The 27006-nt window shown below is 41.3% G+C and overlaps 1 pseudogene; it reads right to left on the reverse strand.

Moving 5' to 3' along the window:
• Positions 1–21636: 21636 nt before the first annotated feature.
• LOC137242441 (Golgi-specific brefeldin A-resistance guanine nucleotide exchange factor 1-like) lies at positions 21637–23454 on the reverse strand (annotated as a pseudogene).
• Positions 23455–27006: the final 3552 nt, after the last annotated feature.

Below are 27006 nucleotides of genomic sequence, written 5' to 3' on the forward strand. Positions count from 1 at the left end.
AAAAAATATGGATCAATGAACGAACACAAGTAAAAGTGAAAGATTTTTGTTTACCATCTGTTGTTACTTTACGCATTAGACATTGGAAACGACGACCAGCATCTACAAATTGCATTTTAGCCTTGCAAACGATCACATTTAATTGAATTCACCAAAATTTACAATGGGTGGCTCATATTCACCCTCAACCGAGCGTGCCACTGGTGAGATGGTAAGTGTAAAGGACAAAGCTGTTGTTTTTAATAAATCAGCTGTTGCAGGTATACAATACAAAAAGGCCTGCAAACGAGAAAGATCAATGTAATTGCCAAACAAAAAATTAATACCTAGCGTAACGTGGCGAGGAGTTACCCTGATGTTGTAACACATATTTTGTGGTCACCAATGGTGGCTATAAACCTTGTTGATTAGTAATAAAAGCACCACCAGCGCTGATTTTCAATGATAACGCTTATTGGATTTGGCATCTGATCGGGATCTAAACGGCGTTGGGCTTCATCGTACTGTTGCGCCTGTTGATATATACCAGTACCAGGTGCAGGTGGTTGCTAAAGAAAATAATACTAAAATAATCATCAGCAATATTTGAAATATATTAGTTATATTAGCATACATTATAACCAGGACATACGGGTATTGGGGGTTGACCCGGCATGGGTGGCTGACTGGGCATTGGCACCTGTCCAGGTTGTGTTGGTGGCATCATTTGACCCATGTAACCACCTGGTGCACCTGGTTGTTGTAGAGGATACCCTGGCTGTTGAGGTTATGGAGGACAACCAGGTGGACCAGGTGGATAGCCCGATTGTTTTGGCATTGGCAGATAGGTTGTTGCTGCTGCTGTCGTGGCATTGCACAACCCGGTGGTTGCTGTTGTGGAATATACCTTGGCATAACTGAATGTGGTGTCATTGCCCCACCTTGTCTAGTAGATGCGGGCGGCATACCTGGAGGACCATCCCAGCAAAAATCTAGTGACCGAAAATGGCGACCAACAACAACAGCTTGGATAAGCTATATATCTTGCGCTGGCAACCCCTTGAATCAATTTGGTATTTTAATCGCCTCTTTCGACAGGCATACCTGCCGCGGGTATATTCTTAGCCCCTAACCCACTGGGGGTGTACTTCGCGTATCTCGGCCGGCGGTGGAGAGTCAGAACGAAACCCTCCAAATAAATAAGTAGGCGGAAGAACAGTATTTATTTGGGTGTAGTCTAGTTGAGGGGTCGACTGCTAATACGCGTCCAAAAATATCGAAAGAGGTGTCAAACGACGCGTCTTGATATCAGTATTAATAATCCGAAGGCGAAAAAAAAATTTAAACTCGTTCAAAAGATATTAACGAAAATCCGAAAAAAGACCCGCGGGTACCTCCGTAACGGGGGGTGGAATCCATAGTATTATTCCGCAAAACACCTTTCTGTTTTCGGCCGCGCTTATAAAAATTACCCTGAGTGGGTCGCAACACCGGTTTGGAGACCAAAACTATATCCGCGCAAAACACTTATGCTCACAAGTTTTTTTGTGGGTATAACAACATTACAACAACCACATTAAAATCGCCAACTTCAACTGCAAATATCTTCGGACAGAGATAAAATGTTTCTTTTCCGCCTTTGGATTATGGTTGCCAAGGACAATACGCGTCTTTTCACACCTCTCTCGATATTTTTTGAAGCGTATTAGCAGTCGACCCCTCAAATAGACTTTTACCGTTGACGTTGATGGTCCTTTTTACAAGCTCGACCATGCCGGGAACGATTTAATATGACCACATTGAACTTTCTATGCCATACTGCCCCCGCCCCTAGTTCCTTGAAACTTGGAGTCGCCAGAGCCTCGCCTGCCAAATAAACATATACATCCTAAATAGTTTCGATAAAATTGGCAGAGTTTATTTTACCATGGATACCTAACGAAAGTTGTTTTTTTAGTAGGTTGGAGTAAGTTCTTCTTAATAAGCACAAAACGAAAGAGCTACTTGTATTTTAAATTAATATGTCACTTTAGCCATTATATCGCGCATTTAAAACAGTATCCAACGTTATTGACTTGTAGGTTTCTGCAAATCTTTTTAGAAAATCTAAAATTATTGCAATACGTTGAAAGTCGGCATAGAAAAATGTATGAATTTCAAGCAATTGCTGAGGACTTTCATCCACACTATTTTCCGTTAACCATTTATGTATATTGCCCACTTCAGCTAATGTTTGTATGGTATTAGAAAATTCATTAGCAAATTTTAAAATTAACAAAGTTTTACGTAATCCTTTGTCTACAAAATTATGTGCAAGTTCGTAGCAACTAAGGATGTAAAATGCTGTCTATTTCGTAGAGATTGATGTACAATAAATTCTTTACTGGGCATTCCATTTGTACACATCTGCCATTGTCCCTGTGCCTGTTCCAGCACTTCTACTCACAAATTCGATTCAGTACGTGCTAGTAAAGCTTAACATGTCTCATCCGATTGCATTATATCCGTCGTTAGCTCTTTTATTAATTTTACACGCAAGGATGGCGCTTCAAGTATATTCAATGGAAATTTCACAATAAAATTAATTAACTTTGTTCTAGATTTGTCGTTAGCTGTTGGTGATAATAGTAAATGTAGTAATTCAGTGATTACTCGAGCGGTAGAAATCTTAGACTTTTCTCGACTTAAAGTCAATATCTGGGTAATTGTTTACTTTAGCTCACAACTGCTAAACCCCGACAAAAATATCGGAAGAGGTGTCAAAAGACGCCTCTTGATCCCAGGACCACGAATCCGAGCGGAAATTAAAAATTTTATGTCTGTCAAAAGTTATTTCCAAAAAACCAAAAATTACCCGGAGTGCTCCGAAACCGAGGGTGGGATCCATAGTATTTTTGCGCAGAACACCTTTCTGCATTGGCGGCCTTCGACCGCGCTTATAAAAAATTACCCTGGGTAGGTCCAACACCGGTTTGGAGACCAAAACTATATCCACGCAAAACACAGTTTTTCTTGTGCGTACTACAAAATCATCAAAACAACAACCACATGAAAATTTTAAATTTTGTTTGCAAATATCTCCGAAACGAAATTTTGAATTTCCGCCTTCGGATTCGTGATCTTGGGTGCAAAGCTCGTCTTTTAACACCTCTCCTAATATTTTTGGACGAGTTTTAGCAGTTGTGAGCTAAAGTAAACAATTACCATATATACATATGTACAAACATGCGTGCGTACGTACTAATAACAATAATCCCTTCATATATTTTGTATATTTCATAGTATTGTACTCACTTGTAATTAAATTAGTCAACGATATACTTCCAAATTCCTGTTGCCTGCTTCACCAGAGCAATTCGAATTCGACGTCGCTGCCAATGCCAATTGCGAATTCCTTCTTCTTTCTTAATTTTACTTTAATTAAATGTAGACAATTTTCAGTCGGCACTAATACACTGATATTTTCTATTATTTTTTGCACAAAAATATCACAATCATAATTTTTTCAATATCTCCGCTGATTATTTACTGGTGGACGCCATAATTGGCGTTTGTTACGTCGCTATTTGCAGCTCACTAAATTCTTTAACAGCATTTAATATTTATAATTTTTTTGATATTGGTTTCCGATCGGTTTGATTGTATTTCGTACATTTGTGGTAAGCTTTTCCGATCTATTCGGGAGTAGTGCAAATAAAACAATTTATTTCGCCTTACAGCTCGACGTTTCGCCAAATTTCCTTGGCTTCTTCTGGAGCAATTCTGTATTTGTCAACAATAAAAACACAAAAACAACAACAATATTAATTTGAAATTATCACAATTACATATATTAACATTTAACATTGATTTATAAATTTTAAAATTTTTATTTATCATTTTTTCTTTTTCTCTTATCCATTCAATTTTCGATGTGCAACAACACACTAGTCACGCAATTGAATTTGTATTATTTTTCTATCGTTTTCTTTTTTATTTAATTAAAAAACTACTATAATTTTCCACCGCTAGTACGGAACGCTGAAAACAAATGGCGGATTCGCAGAAGATTTTTTTGACGTATTTGAGGGTATATACCATGTAAGAAAAGGCAAGCATATACGAATCGGACATTTCGATTAGGCCATCTCATTCTTTCATACTAACAATTGTGGAACAATGTGGGATATTTTGTTGTTGGTCGCCATTTTCGGTCACTAGATTTTTACTGGGAAGACTGAAAAACTATTCCTTCCGTATGACTTATAACTGGTTAAAAATTTATAGCTATTATAAATAATCTAATATATTATAAAAATGTTGAATAAAAAAATGTTTATGGATTTGAATTAAAGAAATGTTTTATTGATTTAGCAGTTTCAGTAAAGAGTAAGTAAATTTTTAGATATAATCCAAGTAAAATAATGATCGTAATACTAGTCAAAAGGCGGTCATATTAACGTAAAAATACTGTAAAAATACTCGTAAAGTTACAGGTATATAACTAAAAAAATGACGGCCATTTGACAGTTAACGTGAATGTAACAGAAAGTACTACAGTTTGTTTACATTTCGATAAACTAATACCGTATATGTATGAGCAGTATGGACAATCACATAAATAGGTACGACGGAATGGACTGGTCGCAAAAGTGCCCGACGCCCTGTACAAATGTTACTGAAGGTTTTACGTGTTCCATCGTCACAGATCTAGTAATTTTACTAGCCGTCTGCGTCATTTCGGGAATATTTTGGGATCATTTGGGTATCTTCCGGCATCATTTCTGGATGGTTTTCGAGATCCGTCCAGGATCCCGTCGGGGTCATTTCGGGACTTTTCCTCTACTAATACGGGATCATTTGGGGACCCTTTCGGCATCACTTCTGGATGGTTTTCGGGATGCCGTCAGGGTCCTTTCGGGACTACTATGGGATCGTTTGAGGACCTTTCCGGCATCATTTGTGGATAGTTTTCGGGATCCGTCCGGGATCCGGACGAGGTCATTTCGGTACTATTTGGGGTACCTACCGGCATCATTTCTGGATGGTTTTCGGTATTCGTCCGGGATCCCGTCGGGGCCATTTGGGACTTTTTCGGGATCATTTGAGGTCCCTTCCGGCATCATTTTTGGATGGTTTTCGGCATCCATCCGGGATCCTGTGGGGTCATTTCGGGACTTTTTCGCGACTAATACGGGATCATTAGGGGACCATTTCGGTATCATTTCTGGATGGTTTTCGGGATTCGTCGGGGATCCCGTCGTGGTAATTTCAGGACTTTTTCGGGATCATTTGGGGTACCTAGCGGCATCATTTCTGGATGGTTTTCGGTATCCGTCCGGGATCCCGTCTGGGAAATTTCAGGACTATTTAGGGATCATTTGGGGTACCTTCCGGCATCATTTCTGAATGGTTTTCGGGATCCCGGGATCCCGTCAGGGTCATTTCGGGACTATTTCCGTCGGGAATCCCGTCAGGGTCATTTCGGGCCTATTGAGGGATCATTTGAGGACCTTTAAGGCATCATTTCTGGATAGTTTTTAGGGATCCGTCCGTGATCCCGTCGGGGTCATTTCAGGACCTTTTCGGGATCATTTGGGGTACCTGCCGGCATCAATTATAGATGGTTTTCGGGATCCCGTCGGGGTCATTCGGGACTTTTTGGAATCATTTGGGGTCCCTTCCGGCCTCATTTCTGGATGGTTTTCGGGATCCGTTCGGGATCTCGTCTGGGTCATTTCAGTACCTTTTCATCATTTGGGGTCCCTTCCGGCATCATTTCTGAATGGTTTTCGGGATTCGACCGGGTTCCCGTCGGGGTCATTTCGGGACTTTTTCCCGAATAATACGGGATCATTAGGGGATCCTTTCGGTATCATTTCTGGATGGGTTTTGAGATCCGTCCGGCATCCCGTCGGGGTATTTTCGGGATCATTGCCGTACCTCTGAGAGATAAATTCTTGATGGTTTCCAAGTCCTTTCAGGACCTTTTCGGGATCATTTGGGGTACCTTCCGGCATCACTTCTAGATGGTTTACGGGATCCATCCGGGATCCCCTCGGGATCATTTCGGAACTTTTTCGCGACTAATACGGGATCATTAGGGGACCCTTTCGGTATCGTTTCTGGATTGTTTTCGGGATTCGTCGGGGATACCGTCGGGGTAATTTCAGGACTTTTTCGGGGTCATTTGGGGTACCTACCGGCATCATTTCTGGATGGTTTTCGGTATCCGTCCGGGATTCCCGTCCAGCGTTCGGCGTTGATGGAGCGTGCGGGAAGGCCGTGGTTCCGCGCCCGCTTTGGCTCCGTCTTTCGTGGGCTAACAGTGGTCGGAACGGCCGTGGGTCCGATCCCCCGATTTTTCGTTGCAGCGACCCGTGTGCAAATTTCCTCTTGGCAATTTTCTGGGCGTCGCGATAGGAAGTCAGACTCGGAAGCGTCCCCTGCTCGGTAGGTCCTACTCTCCTGGGAGGGATGTATCGTCTCACGCTCTTCTTCTTCCTCCTCCTCCATTTGCTGTGCCCAACTCTTATAACGCTCTACTTGCCGTGGAAGGTCTTCTATCGGTGAAGGTATTTTGGTGTGGTTTTGATCGCTCATTGGTAAATGCAGTGTGGTGTGGTATTGTCGGCCACATCGTCGGCACCTACCGTCGCTGGTACAATTTTTCGCCCGATGCACCATCGATAGACAATTCTGGCAGTAGTCAAGGCGAATGATCTCGCGCAATCTTTGCATAGGGGTCTTCGGCCTATAAACAATGCACGATCGAATCGGATGTCGCGCGTTACATAGCGGACATGGTTTGGCGTAGCGAGCGGCCTGGCGCTCGGTTCTCTTGGCAACGAAGCGTAGCGAGTCATTTATTCAGAGAGGTAGGAAGAAAAAGTAAAGGAACCTCGTTGAGTGATTATGTCTGTGTCACGCCTTCGGTGCGAGTAAGCCCCAATTCTATTATCGGCGCTTTTGAAATTTTGCGCGTGAGTAGGGTGAAAACATCTCTAGATGCCTACGAAAATATATTCATATCTCGCGCACGTTATGTGTGTGGCCTCTTTCCCCGCACGTTATGTGCCTTGGTCTTTAGTGCCCTGTTTTGATTATTTTTGTGTCACCCGGTAACGTTTTAGTTAACCACGGGCACACTAGTGCTGTAGAAAAATGAGCATTTACGATTTTCGGTTCGCACATTCTGGTACCGAACCAGGTATAGAGTGTATAACGTGGGTTCTTTTGAGTCGTTGTTATTTGTGTTGTTGGTGCTAGAAACCAACAACTTTCCAGCCCGCCGAGAAAAAAATGTTTGGACAGCAAAATGTTATGCTGTATAAAGAAAAAAAATAAAATATGTTCGTTTTGGAAGAGGGAAAAAATTTATAAAATGTGTAATATTTTATTTTTTTGTATTCGATTATTTGTCCAAACGGGGTTTTGAGTACCCGTTTGCATCTTTTTATGCATCCCTAATATAATGTACATTTAAAACTCGGCATATATATGTACATACGTTGGTATAAGTATATGGACAGTCAGTGCACGGACCTTACCGCATTGGTAGATTTACTGACTTTTCTGACCCCTTTTCATTTTCTACTACTACTACCGCCGAGGCCCAAAATCTACCAATATGTTCAGTATTTTCGCATTGAGAACAAATACTGTGATCATTTTGTAAACGTATTTAATTGCTGAGCACAACCGGCTAATATTAGGCGGTTACACTAACCACCCCAACGAAATTTGGACAAAGTTCTGCACAAATTAAAAACGGAAATACATTTTTTTATGAAATAAATGTAGTAACTGAGCACGCAAATAATTTTCGGCGCTATTATCATCCTTTTGTATGTGTGAGTACTTTACCGAATAACAAGCCGAAATAGGTTATTTTTATGGCAAGATTTTTGGTTCATTGGAAAATTGTTGTGGTAGTTAGACGTTTTGATATGTGATTTATTTGGTGATTTTTTTTGTTTTACAAGCACTGGTAGATATACCAGACCAAAAAAGGGGACATTAATACGCACAAAGGTACATCTCTCTGAATTGTAGCAAACGGTAAATGGATCGTTCGATTCATGGCGCCGTTTGCTTCATTCTTTTCGTTTTACGTGTGGTTGAGTACGGTGCTGGTGATTAATACTAAAAATGGTAAGTAAATTGTAATATTTTCTTTTACCTCTTATTATAAATTTATTTTCTTGTATTTTTTCATTATTAATTAATTTCATTTTATTTTGCAGGTGGAGATGGGCCAGGACACCGGGATGATCGGGGTTTTTGTTAGTTTTTCTGATTTTTGGGTTACCGACATCGCAAAAGGCGTGCTCCAACGGCGGCGTCGGCCGCGCCGTCAATTGTCCCTCGCTGGCAGTACCTGGGGAAAAGATAAAGAAACGCTCATGACTACATACAAAGCAATTAGCCAACCGATTACGTGCTACGCGTCACCCATATGGTCGCCAAGCCTAAAAATTACCCACTGGAAGAAGCTACAGGCCTGCCACGATACTGCTCTCAGAATTGCCACGGGCTGTCTTCTTATGTCCCCAGAACATCATCTGCATAATGAGGCGAGAATACTCCCCATCAGGGAGAGAAATGAGATGCTGACCAAACAGTTCCTGTTGAAATCCCAAAAACCTGAGCATTCCAACAGACATCTGATTGATGAACCAGCACCGCATAGGGGCTTAAGGAGTCATCTCCGTAAGCATTTTGAGGAAATACGGCACCTGAGAACCCAGCCGTATGAAGCGAAAAAACACAAGCAGGTCCTTGGTGAACTCCATAAACAGGCGTCGGACCTTTATGCCGGGAATTGCCCGGTGAATCCAGTACTTAACGAAAATTATCCAAAACTTGCGGAGGAGGAACGCATACTCCCCAGGGAAACGCGTGTCACTCTTGCTCAACTTCGTGCTGGATACTGTAACAAGTTAAACTCTTACCTATCCAGAATCAACCCTGACATACAAAATGTATGCCCCGCTTGCAATGTGTCCCACATGACACCAACCATCTCTTCAATTGTAATGTGGAACCAACACCTCAACACCCCTTTCCTTATGGTGCACCCCTGTTGAAACGGCAAGTTTCCTTGGACTCCCGTTAGAGGATATTGATGACAATTTGTGATCGGTGGCGGCTATTAGGTGGGGCGAGCATTGCTACAACAACAACAACCTTGCTGAGAGAGCATTGAAATTGATCACCGACTTCAATCGATCACTGACTTATAATGAAGAAGATAAACAGTACTAATCGCAAGTTGTTGAGCACTACAGTCAAAGTTATCCATCTTGCACCAAATCGTCTCTCATTAAATAAGTACTCAACTTTTATTTTTTTTGGAAATAGTACTATATACTAATAAAAAAAAAACAGTGAATTAAAACAAATGTTTTATTACACTTCTTTAACTTGTTCTTTTGTCGTTTTAAAAACAATTTGAAAAAACTTCAAAGAAGTGAAAAATTACACTAAAAATCGTAAAAATGGTAATTTTCCTGAAGTTCTACGTAATTTGGCCTTCACAAGGCACGTTAAGGGATGATCGGATCGAGCTGAAAAATTATACTGTTTCGTTTTACACATAACCTCATATTTTAAGATGAAAAAATTAAGGGTTTTCCAAAAAAAAAAATTACGGTCAGTCTATTGTAAGTGCATGGGCATCTGCGAATAAAAAAAAATAAATGTAAGGCGCGATAACCTCCGAAGAGATCTAAGGCCGAGCTTCTCTTCCAATTTGCGTCGTGCTCCTCTTGATTTTTCCCTACAAATTGGCCGGACGGGACCTACATGTTTTATGCCGACTCCGAACGGCATCTGCAAGGCAGATGAGTTTTCACTGAGAGCTTTTCATGGCAGAAATACAATCGGAGCGCTTGCCAGACACTGCCGAGGGGCGACCCCGCTTAGAAAAATTTTCTTCTAATTGAAAAATCTTATTTCTAAAATTTTGATGTTGCTTTGCCCGGGAGTTGAACCCAGGGCATACGGTGTGATAGGCGGAGCACGTTACCATCACACCACGGAGGCCGCCATCTGCGAATGGTTTATCAATTAATCCTGCCAAATCTAAATGTATTATCATTCGTGGAAAAGCCTTCGATACACAAAATTTAGACAAGGTAATGCTAGACGGTGCAGTTATTGAATATGTTGACTCAGCGAAAAAACTTACTTTGGTATTTAATCAAACTCTGACATGGAATAATCGTATCATTAGTACAGTAGGTAAAGCGTATGGAATGCTTCGTACACTATAGCTAACACAGTATTTCACTCCTTTACACATTCGACTTCTTCTTACAAAAGCGTACTTAATATCTACGCTAATGTATGGCTGTGAGATTTATGCTAATTGTGACTCTGTATGTAAAACTAAGCTTAATGTTGTTTATAACAACATTGCCAGATACGTATTTAGGCTAAAACGACTTGATCATGTGTCTGCGTATGCCGTAAAGTTGTTAAATATTTCTTTTGAAAATTTGTTAAAATTCAAAACAGTGATGTTCATACATAAGGTTATTCATACGAAGGAACCAAACTATTTATACCAGAGGCTTCACTTTTTCTTTAATCGTCAAGGTCGGCACTGTTTATTTACACTAGAGACAAAACTCTGACATCTGAACGTCAATTTTTTATCAACGCGGTACATCTTTGGAACTCACTTCCAGTTAGTTTAAGGCTTTTTACTAATACATTGCAATTTAGGAATAAAGTGTTTAGTTTTTGCAACGATTTTTAGCCATTGCAGCTCTATTTTAATACCTTCTATATTATTGAATGTGAACTTTTACATATTATATTTTATTTTTTCAAAATATTTGTACCTCAATTTTTTTCTCCTCTTTGTGTTCCATTCTATAATGTATCCCCACTTCTTATTTTCTTACTTCTCTCCTTTTTGATGTTAAGTATTTTTAATTGTATCACTCGTGATTGGCACTGTTAAATAATTTTTTCAAGATTGTTGTGTCAGGACGAATATATATGTTAATAAATGAATAAATAAAATGTCTGACGACATATTTCAAACTTCAAAATGCCCATATTCAAATGATTGTTTACGCTTATTCAGCTCGTCAAGTGTAAAATACTTCACGTGTTGAATAAAATATAAGAGGGCCTTAAATAAGTCATAGTGACATATTCCTTCTAGGACATCGTGCATTGCATCCACTGCAATATTTTCCAAAGCAGAGAAAGATGGAATTCGATCAAAAACACATTTTTCTACAACACCAGTTATTTTAAGGTTGGATGCAATCAAATCCTGCGAATAAGAGTTTTCAGTACGCAGAAATTCCTTGTTTTCTTGAAATAGCCATTTACTACTCCTTATGTCAGTCTTGCAAAATCTACAAAAAGTACTTCTAAATGATTTGATAAAGCCCAACACTCTATTTAGTGCTAAATTATCACCTAATACTAGAAGAAGTATAGGATATATATGATAGTTGTAGCTGTCAGTACTTAAATGTATTCCATCAGTTTCGAGCACCAATGTTAATATTTTTAGGCATAAACTGTTTCCGTGTTTTTTTTAATCTTCAGCTCTTACAACTGCCGCTAGAAATATACTATCTAAATTAGTTTCTTCAAGAGGAGAGCACGGAAATGAATAGTAAATATTTGAAACAGAATGTTTTGAAGCATGGGTTATTTACTTCTATGTCATCAATGTACAAAAAGTATGGTATTAAAATTTTATTTGGATATAGGTGAATTTTTTTCTGCCATAAAGGTCCTTGGACAATATTGATGAAGTTTTTTTAGTTCATCAATGTGCCAACATTTTCGATATAACATTATCTTTTTTCAGAATCATTTACATAGAATGAACCAAAGGCATCGCAACCATTTTGGATTTTTTTTCACCAAGTTTCAATTATCCTCTATCTAAGGTGAAAGTGTTTGTTTCATCTATAATACTCCCCTTCAAATCATCAACAAAACTTTTTCCCTTCAAATTTTGAAATAGCTTGTATTCAGATTTGTATGGCTCTAATAAGTTTGTACATTTTGACACAAAAGCCAAAAACTCTCTTTTAGCTTCTAAATTAGCTTTCAGTTTTTCATTTATAATTTGTTTAAGCACTTCTAAAATGGGCGTGAATAGTAGAGTTTGCACCGAATTCTTAATGTCACATACATCTTTTCTGGAAAAATTGGCTTTCGAATGAAGATAAAGTATAAACTTTAAAGCGTTTTTTCTAAAGTAATAGATTCTGTTGGTTCTTGGGGAGCACCAGGAGCGATAGTAAATTATTTATTAATATGACGAAAACAAATTAGTCCCATGGCGTTCTGCAGCTGTTGCAGCCAATAATGGTGGCTCCTTGACTGAATATAGCATATTTGTCGCATGTTCTACTGGTATTGATGTAGATGAAGTTGCCTCCGTATGACTTTTTGTTGGTTCCGATAAAGTTGAAGTCTTTGTTCGTTTTCCAATGTGTCTTTTGATGTGGCGTTTGTAGGGAAAAGAACGCCCAAAGAGCTAACGGCAATTAGCACAACGATATTCATCGAATTTTTTGAGTTTATGCATTTTTTTTAAGTAAAACATCAAGGTCTCAGTACCGAAAAAGTTTTCTGCAGATAGAAAACACTTAATCATTGTACCGAGCACTCAGAAATTAACTGTTCAAAAGTAAATTCAGTGTTTCTTAGGAGACATTCTCGCGTCACTTGCATAAGCGGAAATAAATTATGTATACTAAACACGTTCACATAAACACAGCTATATCAGAGCTTGGTAAGAAAATGTTCTTTTAATCTATGAAATTTTCCTTAGAATACAAGAAATTGTTCTTAGATTTTAGGGACATTTTCTTTAATACATACTTAAATAAGAACAGTTCTTGTATTCTTAGAAACTGTCTTAAAATCTATAACCGTTTTCTTACTCTTTCGTTAACCTTCCTATACTCGCGCCAATTATTGTAACACCTATACTCGCGCACGGTCTCACAGACCGATAATTCATACGCCCTACAATATATTTTTTGACATACTTTTTTTTTAATATTATAATTATTTTAAAACTTAGGGCATAAAGAAACAAAATAGTGTGCATAGTACTTCATTTTATAATTATTTTACAGACTTTCAGTCTATCACAAATCAGTCTTCAAATTTCAGATATTTTTCTTAAGTATTAGGAAAACAAATATAAAATGTGAACTTCTTCCTAAAAACAAAATAAACTTCTTGTTTAGGCAGGATGCCTAACTTTTCCGCATCTGATTGCGACCCCCCCCAATGCAACTCTGCAAATCGATACTCGATACTCGTATTAATTTATAACCACCCACACCATCACCCTCATGCATGTGCATGTACATGCACGTGTATGTGTGCTTTTTGTCAGCACTCATGCATATGCATGTCGGGGTTGATGTGTGGGTGCCTTTCCCCTCCAAAACGGAGGATTTTGCGGGTCAACGGTTGTAGCTTGCTATACAACCGGCCTCTTGGATTTCAACTACCGTACAGCACGCATCTGCCGCCAACGATCTCTGCCGTTCTGATCACAATCAATTCAGGTAATATTGTACCCAACTTATTTTTACTTATCTAATAAATTCCACCTATTATAACGAGGAAAATCCTCTTGTGCTTTCTCTTATTTCATTGGAGTGAATTGCCAACCGAGACCGACCCTTGGGCGCCTACCCACTGCCGGTTTACGACGCACTCAGGCCGAACATTTGGTCCTATCTCACCAGGAATTGGAAACAGCACCTTAACAATACAGTCCACAATATAATTAGCCCGAAAATTTATACGGAAAAATATTTGCCCATCAACAGCTATACCACAAAATTTGGAAAGTCTATTATTTAATACCAGCGTGCAAAACACTGAGCAAGGGACAGCCAGCTCAAGCCATCAGCAACACCACAAGTCATCTTGCCACATCATCACCAGAACATACAAATCACCAAAAAGTTCACAGTAAGTGCAATATTTCTTGCCACATTTTTTTTGGTTGGTTAAAAACAATAAATAAAAAGTGCGAAAAATCATTTAAAGTGCCATACGTGATTGTAGTTAACCGCGAAAAGTGTGAAAAAACTGTGTAGTGCCAAAAAAGAAAATAAGTGCAAACGCGTTGCATTAACGTCGGTTTAGATTCCTTGTGACTATCTGGTCTGTCCCCCCACCAGCGGTAAGGCTCTCCAGACACAGCACAGGGAAGAGGTGCACATAACCTCACTTTCACAAAAATTTCACGCCATTTGACTGCGGCAAAATTTAATTTCTTTTGCGTCACTATTATTTTCACTAATTTCCTTAATCAATCTTGTTACACAGTTTTTTGTTCTTTGTTGCATAAGATCTATTTCACGGTTTCACACTTTTCGTCGAGTTTATATCAACGCGCGCACTTAGTATACAATACAATTTAACTTGGAAGTGGCGAGTGGCCCCCTTTATTTACACAAAACACATTGGTGTTGCTTCCCCCTGCTCCCTGTTTTACGGCACAAATAAGCTGCAAAGTCAGTGAAAAAATAAACAAATTGAAAGCGTTAAATAAAGAGTTTTTCTATATTTTAATCATTGTTGGTTGGGTGAATCGCACAGGTTTTTTCAGTTTTATAACCCCTTTTAATTTGATCACAAATTTTAATCCATGAACATGGAATCATATATTAGATTGGCCGATCGAATAATCGAATTCGAGGCCGATTTTAATGACATCAATGCGGCTCTGCACACTGTGCACACTCTTGCAATACAGCAAAAAGAGTTGCAAGCTAAGTGGGAAAAAGCAGAGAACGCCCTAGAGGAGTTGCTTGGCTCTGACACGCTCGACGCAAAGAAAATTGCAGCGGTCAAGATCAAGCATAAAGCGGCATATGCCGTATTCCTAAGATGCATGTCGAACATGGCTGAACTTCAAGCCAAATTGAAGGAGGAAAAAGATAGGGCAGTCAAACCTGAGGGAGAACGTGCGCGCGAACATAGTATCCGCCTGCCAGCTTGTGATACTGAGGTGTTCAAGGGCGACTACCTATCTTGGCCAACGTTTCGTGACCTGCTCACAGCAATATACAAAAACAACAGTCGCCTAAGCCCGGTAGAAAAGTTGTTCCACCTCAATCAGAAAACTCAAGGTGAGGCAAAGGACATCGTCAAGAAATGTCCCTTGACAAATGAAGGCTTCGAAACAGCCTGGAAAAACCTATGTGAGAGATACGAGAATAAACGGATTCTCGTGAACTCACAACTACAAATTTTGTTTAATCTAAAAAAGATAGATAGCGAGTGCGGCAGCTCTATCAAAACCTTACAGCGCGACATAAATAATTGCTTGGCATCTTTAAAAACACATCAGATCGATGTTTCAAATTGGGATGCGATTATTACCTATTTATGTTCGACAAAATTACCTGAAAATACGTTGGCTCTATGGGAGCAGAGCATTGACCACAAGACGGACATATCCAAGTGGGAGGATATGGACAAATTCTTGTCAAATCGTTTCCAGACACTTGAAACCGTGTCTGGTTTTACAGGGAATGCCACTTCTAAAGTGCAAAAATCAAACACGTCGCGCCAGTGGACGGAAAACCCTACAAAAAGACTTGGCGCTTTTCAAACCAAAGTAACCAAGCAAAGAACAAAATCAATGTGTAAAATGTGCAAATCTACGGAGCACAGATTACGCAACTGTTCACGTTTTTGCGATTTAAACCCAGTAGAAAGGATTAAATTCGTCAAATCCACAAATGGCTGCCTGAATTGTTTATCCCCAGGACACACAGTGACGAGGTGCACCAGTTCATACAACTGTTCCAAATGCCACTCTCGTCACCACATGCTCCTGCATGCGGACACACTTCAGCAACCGGCGGTACGAAATCCCTTCAAAGATGCGGATAATGCCCCATCAACTTCGGCACAGGCAAGGAAAAGACAGGAATAGGGACAACCACCTTCCTCTGCGAATCAGAATGTCAAATCCTGCCATGCCAATTCCAGCACAGGCGTGCTATTAGGAACTGCTCGCGTACACATTCACCATAATGGTACCGACTTCTCCGTGCGGGCATTAATTGATTCTGGGTCTGAATGTTCCTTTATAACTGAAAGACTGAAACGCAGAATCAATTTGCCAGCGAGGAAAATGCATGCCCATGTTTCAGGCATCACAAATTCGGTGTCAGCTCAGGTGAAAGAAGCATCCAACATCGAACTACGTTCACCAGTGGATCCCTGCTTCAGCCTGACTACACCCGTACTAGTTCTAACGAAACTCACTGGGAATCTTCCATCCTGCCATATCAACGCAATGACTATGCAGGCATTCCCAGACTTAGTTCTGGCAGACAAGAGGTTCTACGTCAACGAAGACGTAGACCTCATACTTGGCGGAGACATATATCCCCAAATTATAATGAACGGTATAAAAAAGAATGTGCTAAACACACTCTTAGCCCAAGAGACAGTGTTCGGTTGGATACTGACCGGTCGTATCGAATCACCGAATCCAACGAAGAGCATTATGTCTTTCTACAACGAGGTTGCGTTAGACAATCAACTCAAAGCTTTCTGGGAGGTAGAAAATGTACCCAAAAATAAAATATTAAATGAGGATGAAAGGTACTGCGAACAACTATTTAAAGAAACAACGCAGCGAAGTGAGAATGGAAGGTACACCGTGTCACTACCATTCCGGCAGGATTACCCTAACAATATTAACTTGGGACCATCCCTGAAGCGTGCATGCTCTCAATTCTTCCGGAATGAGGGGCGGCTAATAAAAAACCCAGATTTAGGAAAAGAATATGTTCGAGTGTTGTCAGAATATGAAACGCTTGGACATATGAGAAAATTAAAAAAGAATATTTCATCCGACGACTCGGATCATTATTTCCTGCCCCACCACGCCGTTATTAAAGCGGAAAGTACCACTACAAAGGTACGCGTAGTATTCAATGCCTCGAGCCCTACGGCAAACGGGAAGAGCCTAAATGATATTCTACTCCCAGGCCCAGTTCAACAAGCCGATTTACCCATACTTATCTTACGATGGAGACTATACCGCTTCGTATTCAATAGCGACATCGAAAAGATGTATCGACAAATTTGGGTGAACGAAAATCACACCAAATTTCAACGTATTGTGCATCGCACTTCCCCGAATGACCCTATTAGTCTTTACGAATTAAAGACGGTTACCTTCGGAGTGAATTGCGCTCCATATCTCGCGATAAGAACGCTCCTACAACTGGCTGACGACGTCGCAAATTCACACCCTACAGCGGCTAGCATACTAAGAGAGAGTATGTACGTAGATGATGTTTTATCTGGAGGACACACAATAGCGTCAACCATCAAAGCAAGAAACGAGATTCACGAAGCCTTACACTCAGCTGGCTCTCCATTACGCAAGTGGACTTCAAACTGTAAGGAAATTCTAAAGGACATCCCCAAAACGGACTTGCTCAGCGAGGATTTCTTAGCGTTTCGAAGAAGCTAGTTCGGTAAAAAGCCCTGGGAATACGATGGAACGCTCACTCAGACGTATTTTATTTCAAGGCAGGAACCCTGGAAAATGGTGCAAACATCACCAAACGAGCAGTCCTATCCGCTATAGCCAAACTTTTCGACCCTTTAGGCTGGCTTGCGCCTATGGTCATTGTGGCAAAAATACTCATGCAGAGTATTTGGTTGGAAGGCACCGCTTGGGACGAACCAGTATCTACCAGTACGCTGCAACGATGGAAAACCTTCACCGACCAATACCATGAAATCGATAAAATCCGGATACCTAGATGGGTCAACTTTTCTCCAGGAACCGACATCGAGATCCATGGATTTTGTGACGCATCCGAGAAGGCTTATGCAGCAGTCATTTACATGCGTGTCAAAACGGATGATAATGTCTGCACAAACCTACTTCTAGCCAAAACCCGAGTAGCCCCAGTGAAAACTCTTTCTCTTCCACGATTGGAGCTTTGCGGAGCCGTGCTGTTAGCGGAAATCACCGAATCAATTTTCAGGAATCTCAAGTTGGGACCAGTGAAAGTGCACCTGTGGACGGATTCAACGATCGTCCTCGCATGGATAAGGAAACCGCCCTGTTCCTGGTCAACCTTCGTCGCACATCGGATCACCAAGATCATCGACATGGTCGGACATAGGGACTGGTTGCACGTGAACTCAGAGTCCAACCCAGCAGATTTAGGTAGCAGAGGAGTACCTGCATCTGAATTGGTCAACAATTCGTTGTGGTGGCAGGGACCTTCTTGGCTGCAAGAAGACACTTCCCAATGGCCAGCACAAGAAAGTGACTACATCACCTCCGTAGAGGAAAAGAGGGCAAAGACCTGCGCAACAACAACCGTCAATCCTACCGATATTCTTCAACGTTTTTCCGACCTACCTAGGGCTCTACGGGTCTTATCATACGTTATGAGGTTCTACCGAAGAACCCACCCCGAAACAAAAAATTCATTCCAGGTCATGTCGCACTTAATCTCCCCTGATGAAATTAAGGCCACTACACGAATTTTAATTAAGATCTATCAGAAACAACATTATAGTTCCGAATATAATTATCTAAAGGCCGGAAAACCAATAGGAGGGAAAAGTGCAATACTTTCACTTAATCCCTACTTAGACCAAGATGGCATCATTCGGGTAGGAGGGCGACTCGGGGCGTCAAAGGACTTAGCCTTTAATGAACGCCACCCAATCCTCCTCCCATACAACTGCAGGTTATCCCGTCTTACAGTCCTAATGTTTCATCAACAAAGTCTGCATGGGGAAAATCAACTCATGTTGCGTCTGATACGCACCCAATACTGGATACCTAACATCAAAACCATGATTAGGGCAACCATTCATAATTGCAAAACCTGCACTATTCACCGAAAACATGCGCAGGCCCAACTTATGGGTACCCTTCCCTGCGAACGGACTACTTTTACCCGCGCGTTCACCAATACCGGGGTAGACTTTGCGGGGCCTTTCGACATCAAAAGCTACCGCGGTAGGGGATGTCGACTGTCAAAAGGCTACGTATGCCTTTTTGTCTGTTTCTCCACTAAGGCCATCCACTTAGAAGCCACTAGTGACCTTAGTACTCCATGCTTTCTCGCAGCCTTTGCGCGTTTTATCGCGAGAAGAGGATGTCCGAAAAGCATCTACTCCGACAATGGTACAAACTTTGTCGGAGCGTCAAGATCTTTACGATCCGAGTTTAAAGCCTTCCTGGCAGAAAGCCGAGACAAGACAGTCTCAAAGTACAATCATCAAGCATTAAGCTGGCATTTTATTCCCGCCGCTGCTCCACATATGGGCGGCTTGTGGGAGGCGGGAGTGAAGAGCTTCAAAAGCCACTTCAAAAAGATCGCGTCTCCCCATAAGTACACCATGGAGGAGTTCCAAACCCTTTTGTGCAGGATTGAGGCGTGCCTCAACTCGCGCCCACTCAGTCCAGGGTCGAATGACCCAACGGATCTGGAACCACTAACCCCAGGACATTTCCTAACGGGCAGCCACCTACTGGCTCCACCAGAACCAGATTCTAGTGAAAGCCCTGCCTCGATGATAAATCGGTGGCAGAAACTCAAAGCCCTCCATCAGACTTTCTGCAAGCGATGGAAGGGGGAATATCTATCCGAACTTCAAAAACGGGTGAAGTGGAAGCATCCTAAAGAAAACATACAAGTGGGAGATCTCGCCGTCCTCAAAGAGGACAACTTATCTCCCAACGAATGGAGGTTAGGTAGAGTCGTCAACGTACACCCCGGCGAAGATGGCCGAGTACGTGTAGTCGACCTCATAACCGAGAAGGGCCAAGTCAGACGACCTTTGGTCAAACTGATCCTTCTGCCTACGGAGATCGATTGTGAGAGGACCACGGGCTCCTCTTAACAATCCCTCCTTTCCTCCCCATCCCTCTTTTCAAAAAAATCTACCCTAGCCTAATGCAGATTCCCCATCTGCCACAAAACACTTATTTTTGAATTTTCAAAAGTTAAACTCCAAGTTCACTCGCTCACCCCGGAGCGAGGACACCAAAAAAACCCAAATTCAATTCAATTTCAAAAATTAACTCAAATTCACTCGCTCACCCCGAGCGAGGACACAACAAGCAACCCCAACTCACTCGTTCTCCTAAAACGAGGACATCATAAAAGCGTACCGCAGAAGGGCGAACCGATCTGCCACAGAATCTAAGGGTTTTCGGCCCTTTGTATATTTTAAATTTCCCAAAGTCAACCCCAATTCACTCGTTATCCCATAACGAGGACAACAGAAAGGCCTACCGCTAAAGGGCAAATCGATCTGCCAAAGAAAACAGCTGCACTCGTTGGCGCGCAACGAGGCCCATCGCAAGCCTAACGCGGATGAGAAAACTTATCTGCCCCAGATATTAGCAGTGTTAAATTATTTATAAATGTGGAAATCTGACATAAGTCAATCCGAATATTTAAGAATTATATTTAAGCCATTGACTATTCAAAAATTCGTATGAAATTCCTAAAACTTGCTAAAAATTTTGAAAATCTAAGCATTCAGCTTCATAGCGCATTAATTTTGAGTGCAAGGAAGTGCATGCATGCATATATGCTCGGAACATTCGTCTCCATTTCAGAATTTGGAGAATCTGTATAGTTGGAATATTATGCATATTCGGACCTCGTGAGGTAGTATCAAATAACGTGTTCCGAAGATTCTAAATTAACGGTTTATCCGGAACGCTTCCATCAATACTTAACGGAAAAGAACTTTCCGAAATTTCAGATTTAAAAGGGTGAATACTCCCTGTGTAGCAGGACCGCACAAAAGCTTGACTTCTGTCAAAGTCAAGGTAGGAATACAAAGTTCTAAGACAATAAGCCAATCTCTTTTGTTTTTGTTTTTGTCAGTTCATTGCGGCTGCTGAGTGGCGTATCACCCCATGCCGGCTGCCTGTTCAAAATCATGCTATCTCGGGGTATTTGTCAGAAATTTCCCTATTCAGGATATGTCACCAAACAGCCCTATGTTAGAGTTGGATTCGTCTCGGAATGTTTTTATTTAACTCCCCCTTATGAGAAAATGCATTGACCTTATGTTCATATAGGGAGTTTTGGCAACCACAGTTGAGATGGTGCGTTTTTGAATAAAATTCTAACATACCGCATTCTCCAAACAATTTCTGACAGAATGACCAAACCCACATGACTTATCAATTCACGACATATTTAGTAGAAAATGACTTATTTCCCCAAAAACCTTTGGCATGTACAAATTTATTATCACTACTAATATACTACCAAATACCACTACCAATCTACTACGATTTCGAAGCACAAACCTCTAGTAATTGAATCAAACTCACCCACTCACTGAGACAGGTTGAGGCTGTTGCTACAACACGCTTTAAATCTTTGGTTCCACTTTTCTATACGAATTTCATGCATACGCGCTTCATGTACTGCGATACGGGCGATCACACGCCATGCATTTGTACACGATAGCTAAATGACTCAACTTCCTCCAGCGTGAATTGATAATTTCTGAGAAAAAAAAACATAAAATAGAATTGACATCCTTTTCAGTAACTGAGATATATGCATATCTTTTAAACAATCATACTTAATCACCTTGATTTTCGCTCACATAGCCACTTTTTCCACGTTCCTCACAAAAGTCTTCCACCTCAGTCAACGACTTTGGCAACAATTTTCAACGTAAGAGCTGCAGGAACAGTTCCAAAATATGTTTCCATCATTCACGCAAACATTCCCCATACTCATGATAATGGCTTGAAAAATAAGTGACAGCATCTCCTGATCAAAATCATTGCCACCATTTAGGCCACGTAAATTTTGGCGAAGTCCTCTGATGTCATTGGCACATGCAGGCGTTTTGCATTCGGGTCATATTGATCCATATTTAACGCGATGGTGGCATAAGCCAAACTGAAAGCTGCATCTGTGTTGGCAAAGGGCTCAGTGCTTTGTTTATGCCAGTGATCAGCAACATGCTCAAGTACAAGGAAAATTAACGGCGCTTCGCCCGGCAAACGGAACGTCTCCAAGTACGAACGCAGCGCCTGATCCACTCTCAAACCAGCAAAATCAAATGAATCCACAAAATTCTTTAAAACCTCTGAATCAACACGCTTTTTCTTCGATGTATATTCACCAATCATTTTTTTTACCAAGCCCCGGATTCTCACGCAAAAACAAGGCATAGGTTCGAGTTGCGGGCCCAATATACCATGCTCTTGCAAGTATTGTATACCCTTACCGGGTCGTTGATTAACCAGTTCCGTGCCTTGTGTGAGCACCGTTTTTTCTCCTTTATGTTTTGGAGATACTCGCGCGCTAGGCCTGCATTGGCTACACCACCGCCAGCGCCTAGGCGTAAACATGATGAGCTATTAATGAATTTGGATATGTTTTCCACAACCGATCTATTATCATCATTGCTGCCATCGACTATAATGCTCTCCAGTTCAGAGTTATGACGTGAATGACCCGTGGAACTAATTACACCTGTGGCCGAACTGCCACAAACTTCATTATCAACATTTTTTGAGGCAACACAATTAGCTTCGATAATCTTAATAACCGAAGCCAAAGTGTCCAAAGCGAGTATGTGTGTACTATAGACAGCCTTTGTAGCAGAGTGTATTTGAAGAGTAAGCTTACTAGACCTTCAACCAAGTCGGTACAATACAATTCGCAATGGTAATTGAAATACAGTTCCGAAACAAAACCTGGTACCCAAAGCTGAAGCAAATTTTCCAATGCTAGCTCGCGCATTTCATAAGGCGTTTTATGGGCTATCGCTTGGAATAATCTCAGATATTTGTTTGAGATAAGCTTCTAATTGGAATTTCAAGTGATCGCGCAACGATTCGAAAAGTAAAAAAGCACAGCTGTAGATCAGCTGCAAAAATTGTTCGGAGTTGAGTAACGCTAACAAACTCCTGCACAAGTCATCTTTGACCAACTCCAACAGCGTATCGTATTCGCCAGTGCTATCTGCACCCACCTTAAGGGCAACAGTGAGTAAGCTTAAGCCCATATGAATCATGGTATCTGTATTCTGCTGAGGTATCTAAGGGATTGCAGAGCAATACAAAGAAACTGAAAAGTTGCGGCATGCATGGCAAACCTCAGGGGAGCAATGATGCTGAGCCTTCTGAGCCATCAATCGAATTTTGTTGCGTGAAACGCACACCCACGGAATGTATATATTCACTGCTACCCCCTTCATTTGTCTGTAAGGCGTTCATTTCACTGTCACCAACAGGACATTAAGTACCGCCAGCAATAGTGGACTGTGAATCAGCTTGTGTCCGATTGTCAACAGCGACATGCTCATCACAGTGTCCTACATTTATAATGGGCTCCATACTACTTCAGCATCGGTTATACCACCCTGCACTGTAGCAGTCGGAGTTTGGGTAATTTTGCCTTGCATATCGAGTATATTTCCTGCGGGTGTTGCAGGTGTTGGGGCCAATGGTGCCGATTTTACCTGTGGTATCATTTGAAATTGACTTAAAATATTAGCGGCATTTCGATCTTCGGAGAACTGTGGTAGACGCGCGCTTAGCGAACAGACCAACTCCTTTATAAGTGATTTTTGATTAACCGCGAAAGTGTATTGCGAGTAAAGGTAGCATTTCGCCTAGCGATGCCGATGTATCTTCACAGAACAAAAAAAACAGGGTTTCGCGTTATCTTTGGACTTTATAATTGGAATGTTTACATTCCTAACGACGTCTGCGTCGGGCTGAGTCGCAGACAACATCGGTCCAAATTTTCCACCAGTTCGGTTACCTCCACTCAATGAACTGCCACCAACCTGCAAAGAAAAAAAAAAAAAAGAAAAAAAAAATCCATTAATATCTGCGTCAATGGGCATCGCAAAGGTGTGGCAACTGACGGAGCGGCCGACGCCACAGCTGGAGCACCCCTTTGCAATGCCGGTAACCTAAAAAAAAAAAAAAAAAACCAACAAAACCCGGTGCCCATGCCAATTTGCAGGATCGTCACCGCCTGCATCCATCACCAGTCACCTGAAAATAAAAGAAAATGCATTAATAATCCGAAATAACATAAACATATTTATTGAAATAAAATTAATTCAAAAATTTTTCATTACTTACCATTTTCTTCCAATTGTCCATGCGTCATGCTTCAATCGCCGTAGTAAAAAGAATTGAAAGAGCGAAAAAAAAAATCATTCGATTTTTTTACCGCTTCTTTCAATTCAATGGAATTTTACATTCTATACACGGGTGTGTATGAATGTTCAGTTGCTTTGTCTTTTGCCGTTGGCATATTTGTAACCAACGTATGTACATATGTATGTATGTATGCCTACTTGGCTCGCCATATCATATTAGTGTTGCATAAAAAGAGGCAACCGGGTACCGAAAACCCGCAAAACACAAAATCGGGATCGGCATTTTTTTAACCCATATGGGCGCCCGGGCAGTCCCAAAACATACTTACTCACAAAAATAAAGGCGAAAACCTCATTTAAAAATAATTATGGTCTCATTTACAAAAAAAAAAAACAACAAAAAAATTCCTTTTTGATTTTTTGATTTTTTTGCCTTCGGTACTGCTTGTTTTTTTGGCTGGGGGGCAGGACTTGTTGTTTTTCAACAACAAATATCACAAAGAGTCATTATAAGGGCTCGGTACAAAACATTACGGGTCCCGAAATAAAAGAATCCCGACACGACAAAATCCCGAAATGGAAAAAAGTCAACTGTTTCTATCGGCCTAGTGTGCTACTGCCCCAGTGACCTAGTTTTTTTTTCAAGGGCAAGCAAATACATATATGTATATATATTCGCACGCCACAAATTCACCATACCAGCTGTCAGCTGACCAATAAATACACGACAGGGTTGCACGCCATCTCAAAATGGTACGTGCAGATAGAACGCGTCGTTGAGAACGCATCGCCAATCTGCATGTAAGCACCGGCAGTTGGTACATGTTCCAATTTAATTACGATGTTCGCTATTCTTCATGAGCTTGCGCACAAAATTAAATACATACCTTCGTCAGCCTCTACGGTTCGTTTTAAACTCGGTTTATTCATACATTTTAACGTACGTTTGTTAATAAAACGCCACGCGTATCACGAAAACAAGTAATTTTGCGCGGGTGGCTTGGAATCACGTGCGCTCCAACCCCCCACACACCGCAATCTTGCTGGTTGTGTTGAAATATCTGAGCTGCTCGAAATCACAGCACTAACTATTTTGCAAAACCGCTCTCGTCACTCCACGTCATTTGACTAGTCATTTTACGGTGATAGGTTATATTCTTAGTCACATTTGCATGGGCGTGGATAAGTTTTGTGACCAAGTGTTTTGTAGGGTAATAATATAATACACAACTGACGAAATATATGCGCTGCAGCGAAAACGCGCATCACCCAACCAGCCTCACGGCCACTCGCCCTGGCACATCCATAAAATGCCACAGTCGCCCTAAGAGCGACACGACACGTTATACGCTGGAACGGAGACCTCGGCCTCTTCGTCCAGCCCAGAAAAACCTCAAAACCTTCCAGTCTGGAACGGAGACCTCTGCCTCTTCGTCCAACCAACAAAAGAAAACCGCAAATCTGGAATGGAGACCTCGGCCTCTCCATCCGGAACGACAAAAAAACCAAACAATAACAAAAAATGGTGCCACTCTGGAACGGAGACCTCGGCCTCTTCGTCCAGCCTTACTGGCCATCGACAATACACATATTACATTCTGAATTTCTATATTTAAGAATTATGTATAATTCAATGGCAAGAAATATTCACTTCACTGTTCATAACCGCTAATTCTTTCATCTTAGCTCAGGTGGCATGCTAAGCAAGTCGAAAGGGATTCCCGGCCATTTTGCGTCGCAGACGAACTCTTCATTTAGATTAAGTTTAGTGTGTAAGTCTTATAATAATTTTTCTCGTTTCAGCGGAGGTCATTGGCAGAAAACGATGTTGCGTATCGCAAGGGGGGCCGGCATGTTTAGGCAGGATGCCTAACTTTTCCGCATCTGATTGCGACCCCCCCCAATGCAACTCTGCAAATCGATACTCGATACTCGTATTAATTTATAACCACCCACACCATCACCCTCATGCATGTGCATGTACATGCACGTGTATGTGTGCTTTTTGTCAGCACTCATGCATATGCATGTCGGGGTTGATGTGTGGGTGCCTTTCCCCTCCAAAACGGAGGATTTTGCGGGTCAACGGTTGTAGCTTGCTATACAACCGGCCTCTTGGATTTCAACTACCGTACAGCACGCATCTGCCGCCAACGATCTCTGCCGTTCTGATCACAATCAATTCAGGTAATATTGTACCCAACTTATTTTTACTTATCTAATAAATTCCACCTATTATAACGAGGAAAATCCTCTTGTGCTTTCTCTTATTTCATTGGAGTGAATTGCCAACCGAGACCGACCCTTGGGCGCCTACCCACTGCCGGTTTACGACGCACTCAGGCCGAACACTTCTTAATAATAACAAAATACATATCAAAGTATATATTTATCTATGTTTGGCTTAGTTTCGAGCCTCACCATAACAATCAGGGCATACTCGCGTCGGTCTCACGGACCGATTGGCGCCAAAAGTTAAACACGTACGCTTCGCACGAACGCACAGCGTGGACTAAAACGAAGTAAGCCACAACTCCGACAGCTAGCATAGAGGTCAGCTTCTCCAGATTTTCGTGATTAAAAATAATTACGAAAAAGTGTTTAGTCGGTCTCAGAGACCAAGCCGCGAGTATAGGAAGGTGAAACAATGTCTCGAAACGAGCATTCGTGGATAGTCTCAACTCGATTGAAGTTCATGCGGCCTTAAAAAATGAATCGGCTCCATGTTAAACTACAGAATGATCACACGTCGCAATGAGGCAATAGACACGCCGCAGGATGGGGTTTTATCACCAATGCTGTGGACGCTGGTTATCAACCAAAGAGGTTCGACGGAGGACCACTCAAACTTACGGCATATGCAGATGACAT

Source organism: Eurosta solidaginis, chromosome 2 (genome assembly GCF_040869045.1).
Source record: "Eurosta solidaginis isolate ZX-2024a chromosome 2, ASM4086904v1, whole genome shotgun sequence".
In the NCBI taxonomy this organism is placed as follows: Eukaryota; Metazoa; Arthropoda; class Insecta; order Diptera; family Tephritidae; genus Eurosta; species Eurosta solidaginis.